This window comes from Humulus lupulus, chromosome 6, assembly GCF_963169125.1.
Source record: "Humulus lupulus chromosome 6, drHumLupu1.1, whole genome shotgun sequence".
NCBI classification, from domain to species: domain Eukaryota; kingdom Viridiplantae; phylum Streptophyta; class Magnoliopsida; order Rosales; family Cannabaceae; genus Humulus; species Humulus lupulus.
Genome location: NC_084798.1, coordinates 128,246,708 through 128,254,387, shown reverse-complemented (window position 1 = coordinate 128,254,387; position 7,680 = coordinate 128,246,708). Strand labels below are relative to the sequence as shown.

Here is a 7,680-nt window from a genome sequence, read left to right as displayed (position 1 = left end):
ACGTTTGCCTGAGCCAGTTTCGTAACAAAGTTGTCCCACTTTCAAGCTGCTAGATTAGCTCGAACCAACTAAAAAATTTGATTATCAAAGGGTTCAGATTGAAATTCTACTTCTCATTCAGGAGTCAATGATTTTCTCACAAACTTCTTATACCGCTCCTGAGCTGAAAAATTGATAAACCGTGTTTCATCAAACTCCTGCTCCGGTGTATCCTCCCTTTGCTGAGATGCAGAAGCTTTGACTTTACCCTTATCCGAAGACTTCCCATCCTTACTTTTAGGAGCCATAATATCTATTCTCTCAACAACACAAAACCCAGGAAAATTTCGGCAGCACCTCCCCTTAAATTATATACTTTCCTTCTTCAAAATCACCCTATAAATCCAATGTCACAGAACACAATACCCAAATACCACAAATCACAGCAGCAAAAAGTAATTTCTATCCAAGGAGAAGCAACATGCTAACCCAACCCCAAATGTGGCAAGAATCTTGAAGAAAAATGAGTGAAAACACTTACTAGCCTTTGATCTGTCCTTCCACGTGCTTGAATGATCAAAGCCCCTTGAAAATTTTGCACCTTCTTCAAGAAATTTGAAACATTGATTTTTAGGGTTTAGAAAATTTGATTTTTAAATTGATTTTAGGGGAAAGAATTGGATCAATGGGAAAAATGGTTGAGATGAGAGGGAAGATGAAGAAGAAAGTTGGAAAATATGGTGGGATTTCTGGGAAGAAGCTGTAATGGAGGATAAACAGTGGTTTGGGGTATTGGAAGAGAGAAAAGACGGAATGGGAGAAGAAATGAGGGTTTGGGAGAAGAAGAAATTCAAAATGAGGGTTTTAAAAAAATCTGAGTGTAAGGGTGCTGTAGCGCAACTTAATAGCGCTATAGTGCTACCTGGCAATTCTGGGCAAGTTTAGGTCTGGAAAGAGCGCCGTAACGCCACTAGAACAGTCCTGTAGCACTATTTGGCAATTCAAGCATCCTTTTGGCCCTGGAAGTAGCACTGTAGTGCTACCTTAATGGCGTTGTAGTGCTATACGATCTTGTAAAACGTTCAAGCCCTCTGGAAATAGCACTGTAGCACCTCTTTAAGAGCGCGGTAGCATTACAACTTTCAACAATAAAATATTTTAAAGTCTTTTCTTGTGAACCCTTGCATTTTTCACATTTTTCACATTTTTCACGGTTTATAAATTACATCAAAAAATTTTCTAATTAAAACTAAATATAACTAAAACAAAAATCTCTAAAAAACATTGTTCCAAAAAAAATCAAAACAAATAATATAAAGCTAAAATAAAAAAAAAGAAAAAAAAAACATCGGAATGCCTCCTAAGAGAGCTGTCTTAACGTCTTTTAGCCGGACTCTTGTTTACTTTCAATTCAGAGTGGTTCCATATTCACCATAGACTTGCATTTTTCCATCGGGCCCTCCAAATACTGCTTCAATCTCTGACCGTTCACCTTAAAGTGTCCCGTCATCTCACTATGAATTTGCACCGCTCCATATGGAAATGAAGCAACTACTGTGTATGGTCCGGATCATCTCGAATTCAATTTACCGGAAAAGAGCTTAAGTCTAGAGTTGAATAACAGTGCTTTGTCTCCTGGTTGAAAATCCTTCCTAAGTATGTGCTTATCATGAAAGGCCTTCGACTTATCTTTATAAATCCTCGCATTCTCATAAGCTTCATTTCGGAATTCTTCGAGCTCGTTCAACTCCATAAGCCTATTTTGTGCCGCCATAAAATGGTCAATGTTTAACTTTTTCACAGCCCAGTAAGCTCTATGATCAAGTTCCACCGATAAATGACATGCCTTACCAAACACCAATCGATATGGTGACATACTGATCAGAGTTTTGAAAGTTGTGGGATAAGCCCAAGGTGAATCATCAAGTTTTTTCAACAAATCCTTCTTTGATGTATTTACAGTCTTTTCCAAGATGCTTTTAATCTCCCGATTTGACACTTCTGCTTGACCATTTGCAAGTGGATGGTAGAATAACACCTTTCGATGATGAACTCCATAACGAGCACAGAGAGCAGTAAATGACTTGTTGCAAAAATGACTCCCTCTATCACTAATAATTGCTCTCGGATTACCAAACCGGGTAAAAATATTTTTGTGAAGGAATTTAAGTACCTCTTTACCATGACAATTTGGAGTTGCTGCAACTTCTACCCATATAGAAACATAGTCCACTGCAAGCAGAATGTACTTGTTATTGTAAGATGATGGGAAAGGTCCCATAAAGTCCATTCCCCACACTTCAAACAACTCAACTTTCAGAATACCAGTCATTGCCTTTGATCTCTTCTTGATATATTATCGGTTCATTGACAACGATCACAACTCTTGACAAAGACATTAGCATCTTTAAATAACGTTGGCCAATAAAATCTACATTGAAAAACTTTTGCTGCTGTTCTTATTCCTCCGAAATGATCACCACAATGCAAAGTATGACAATGAGTAAGAATGGACAACATTTCTTCTTCTGGGACGCATCTTCTAATTACTTGGTCAACACAATGACGAAAAAGAATGGGCTCATCCCAATAATAATGCTTAACTTCCAAATAGAACTTTTTAAGTTTCTGCCTTGACATGTTAGGAGGCACAACCTTTGCTACCAAATAATTAACATAATCTGCAAACCACGATAGCTTTTCTTCTTCATCAATCATAAATAACTGTTCATCCGGAAAGTTGTCATCAATTTGTACATTTTTCTTATTAGGGTCTTCTTCTAATTCCAATCTAGATAGATGGTCTGCAACTAAATTTTCTGTCCCCTTTTTATCACGAATTTCCATGTCAAACTCTTGCAATAAAAGGACCCATCGAATCAAACGAGGTTTTGCATCCTTCTTGGTCATAAGGTACTTAACAGCAGAATGGTCTGTGTAGACCATAACCTTATTACCAATTAAGTATGGCTTGAATTTATCAAATGCAAAACCAATTGCAAGTAGTTCCTTCTCAGTAGTTGCATAGTTTAATTGAGCATCATTCAAGGTCCTACTAGCATAATAAATTGTTCAGAAAACCTTGTCAAATCTCTGCCCCAGACCTGCTCCAACTGCATAATCACTCGCTTTCAAAGGGAAGTTCCCAATTTGGTGGTACCATAATCGGTGCAGTGATTAGTTTCTCTTTCAGAGTATTAAAGGCTCTTTAACAATCAACATCAAAATTAAACTGTACTCCATTCATTAATAGAGTAGACAGGGGTTTAGAAATCTTGGAGAAATCTTTAATAAATCTCCTATAAAATCCAACGTGGCCAAGAAAACTCCGAACACTCTTAACTGAAATCGGAGGAGGCAAGTTCTCAATAGTTGAAACCTTCGCACGATCTACTTCTATTCCTTTGCTTGAAATCTTATGGCCTAAAACAATTCCTTCACTCACCATAAGGTGACATTTTTCCCAATTCAAGACCAAATTAGATTCTTCGCATCTCGTTAACACCTTCTCCAAATTCTATAAACATAAATCAAACGAAGAACCAAAGACCGAGAAATCATCCATAAATGTTTCAATGCTCTTCTCCACCATATATGAAAATAATGACATCATGCATCTCTAAAAAGTAGTAGGAGCATTGCATAATCCAAATGGCATTCTACGAAAACCAAGTGTAGCATAAGGACAAGTAAAAGTTATTTTCTCTTGATCTTCGGGAGCAATAGGTATTTGGTGATAACCAGAATACCCATCTAAAAAACAATAGAATTGATGGCCCGACAATCTATCAAGCATTTGATCCATGAAAGGCAGTGGAAAATGGTCTTTCCTTGTTGCCTTGTTTAGCTTTCTGTAGTCAATACAAATTTTCCAACCCATCACTGTACGAGTTGGAATTAACTCATTATTCTCATTTTTGACTACTGTCATTCCTCATTATTTCGGAAACACTTGTACAGGGCTTACCCACAAACTATCCGAGATTGGATAAATGACACCAGCATCTAACCACTTCAAAATTTCTTTTTGAACCACCTCCTTTATTGCTGGATTTAGCCTCCTTTGAGCATCAATACTAGCCTTACTGTCATCCTCCATGAGAATAAGGTGCATAACAGTAGATGGGCTAATTCCTTTTATATCAACTAAAGTCCAACCAATGGCCAATTTATGAGCTCGAAGTACTCTTAATAAGTTTTCCTCTTCAATAGTAGATAATGAAGCAGAAATAATAACAGGGAGAGTATCATTCTTACCCAAATAAGCGTATTTAAGATGATCCGGTAAAGTTTTCAATTTAAGGACAGGTGGTTTCTTTATAGATGGTAATGGTCTCTCGTGTCCTTGTCCAAGTTCCTCATATTTCTTCTTATAAAGAGGTCCAGCGGAGTTTGGCCATTTTACATATTCAATAACCTCAATGCCATCACAGTCTTCCGCACCTTGCGCAATAAGACTCATCTCAAGCGGATCTTCAACAAGTTGTCTCTTTGACAATTGTTCCTCAATTATATTTACGCTATAACAACTATCACTTGCTCTAGGATACTTCAAAGCCTTAAACACATTAAATACAACCTCATCACCTTGCACCCTCAGTCTTAACTCTCATTTTTGAACATCTTTCAAGGCCTGACCAGTGGCTAAAAACGGTCTTCCCAAAATAATTGGAACATCTTCATCTTCCTCCATATCAAGAACAATAAAATTAGTGGGAAAAATGAATTTTTCCACTTTGACAAGAATGTCTTCAATAATACCTCGGGGGTGTGTCAATGAACGGTCAACCAGTTGTAGAGTAACTGTAGTGGGCCTAGCTTCCCCCAAACTGAGTCTTCAAAATACAGATAGTGGCATTAGATTAATGCTTGCACCTATATCATATAAAGCCCTCTCACAATGAAAATTCCCAATGGTGCAAGGTATGGTGAAGCTGCCCGAATCTCTCAAATTTTGAGGAAGTTTCTTTTGAATAATGGCAGTACACTCTTCTGTCAAAGCCACAGTTTCATAATCCTCCATTTTTCTGTTATTAGACAAAATCTCCTTCATAAACTTCACATAACTAGGCATTTGTTCAAGAGCTTCCGCAAAGATAATGTTAATGTAAAGTTTCTTAAATACTTCAAGAAATTTGGAGAATTGCTTATCAAGATTTTCCTTTCGGAACCGCTGAGGATAAGGAATCTTGGGTGTCGACTCGGTGTATTTTGGCATTTCTTTCTTTGGAAGGTCTTCAGTAACCTCCTCTTGTGCTGGACTAGGTACAGGTTGATCTTCAATCTTCTTACCCTTGTTTTCTACTGTAGGCCCCTCATACTTAGTCCCACTCCTCAAAGTGACTGCTTGACATTGCTCTTTTGGATTCACCATAGTTGGGCTAGGTAAAGCCCCTTGATTATGATCTGCCATTAACTTTGCAAGTTGGCCAACTTGTGTTTCTAAGCTCCGAATGGAGGATCTGGTTTCTGTCATAAATTGGTTCAATGCATTAGCAGATACCTCTGGTTTAGTCATGTGAGGCGATGGTTGTTGATGTTACGGCATTGGTGGCCTTTGAGTATCATAAAAGGGCCTTGGGTTTAGCCCATAAGATGGTCTATGTGGAGGATATTGTGGTGGATTTGGGTGGTACTGTGGTTGGTGCCCTGGATTATTACTCCATGACAAATTAGGATGATTCTTGTATGCTGGAGTATAGTTGTTAGGGTATGGGTTATTATTAGGTTGCCTTGAGAAATTGCCTATGGCTTGAACCTGTTCAAGTGGGATATCATCAACTGAATAAGAACTCGTCGATGGACATTGCTGAAAATGATGAGGGCCTCCACATGTCTCACAACTGATAAGAGCAAGTTGTAGTTGCATCGCTTGAGCTGAACTGTTGTTTTTTTGTTGTATTTGTTTTGTTAGCGAAGCAATTTGAGCAGTGAGCATAGCAATAGGATCAACTTCTAGAACTCCTGCCACCTTCTTATTTTCTCGCTTAAATGGCTAATTATAATTATTCATGGCCATTTCCTCTAAAAGCTCGTAAGCTTCGTTAGCGCTTTTGCTCATAAATGCTCCACCTGCGGCAGCATCTATGATAGTTCTTGTGTTTCCCCTTAGTCCATTATAGAAAGTATGCACCAACATCCATTTCACTATACCATCATGTGGACATTTTTGCAACAGCTCTTTAAATCTCTCCCAAGCGTCATATAATGATTCCCCCTCAAATTGACAGAAATTATTTATTTCACCTCTAATCCGTGCTGATTTAGCAGGAGGAAAGTACTTAGTGAGAAATTTTTGAGCAAGATCTTCCAATGTCATAATGGAATTGGCTTGCAGCGAAATCAACCAACTTTTAGTTCTATCTCTCAATAAAAATAAAAATAGCCTCAAACAGATTGCGTCATTACTAACTCTGTTCATTTTGAAAGTATCGCATAACTCCAAAAAGTTGGTAATATGGAGGTTCAGATCCTCATTAGGTAGCCCCCCAAACTGAACACAATTCTAAACCATTTGAATTATAGAGGGCTTAATCTCAAAATTGTTCACCTCCACAGCAGGTGGGCGAATACTAGAATGTACCCCTATAACAATAGGGAGTACATAGTCCCTCAGAGGTATGTCTGCTTCAGTTGCAACATTCCCCACATTACCCTGATTCAGATTGCTGTTAGCTACATTATTGAAATTCTAGGCCATCTTTTCAAGTCTTTTCTATTTTCTTTCTCTTATCCAGGTTTTCTCAATCTCAGGATCAACAGGTATTAGTATTTTCGACCCCTTACGTCACATAAAAATAGGTCACCTGAAATTGAGAAATTTAAAAGCAACTCGATTGAGAAAACGTTAAATGAAAACCAAAGTATATTGAAAAATAATTATATTTGATATTGATTATTAGGTCCTCGGCAACAGCGCCAAAAACTTGATCGTGAAATATGTATACGCAAGTGCACGCAATCGATTCAAGTAATATAGATAGTAAATAGAGTATCGTTCCCACAAGGACTGTTAACCAATTACCAATAATTGATTTTCAAATTCTATTTGGTGAAATAAAATTTAGATGAATAATTTAAATTAAAATGAATACTTCTAAACCACGAACATAATTTAAATAAATGTAAACAAAACAATGAATCAACGAATTAAAAATTAATAATAAGAAGCCTAGGAATTAATTTCATAAACTTTTCATTCTATTAATTTTACTAATCAAGTCTAAATCTATTCTTCCTATTCTAATAGCAGGTTAACATAATCGATTCCTATTCTTTTTCAAGATATATGATCTCAGTCTATATGTAGGTTTTCTACATTTCTGTGATAAACTTAAACATATAGAAGGCATTAAGCATGGAAACCTAATTACTACACAAGTCATACAAGTACTTTCATCCAATTTGCAACCTATGTCTATATAATGATAGCATATTCAATTCTCATCTTTCGAATTTTTGAATCAAAACCATTAAATCATGTAAATAGTGATCAAGTATTTACCAACATTAAACAAACATTATATAGATTAGAATAGAGAAGTAGTATCAATAGAACATCATAATAAAATTAAATTGAAATTCAAGTGACTACATTAATCCCTAGATAAAAGATTTAGTTCATAGCTAACATAATGAAAATAAACTTCTAATAATTATTCATAGAAAATAAAGTAAGGAATTCAGATGAAGAGAAAAATC

General features: G+C 36.6%; 1 non-coding gene across 1 annotated transcript; it reads left to right on the top strand.

Annotated features, from left to right (window-relative positions):
* Positions 1 to 6,128: 6,128 nt before the first annotated feature.
* LOC133787788 (small nucleolar RNA R71) lies at positions 6,129 to 6,235 on the top strand. The gene has a single exon (XR_009872788.1). It is a non-coding gene; the product is annotated as a small nucleolar RNA R71 (small nucleolar RNA).
* Positions 6,236 to 7,680: the final 1,445 nt, after the last annotated feature.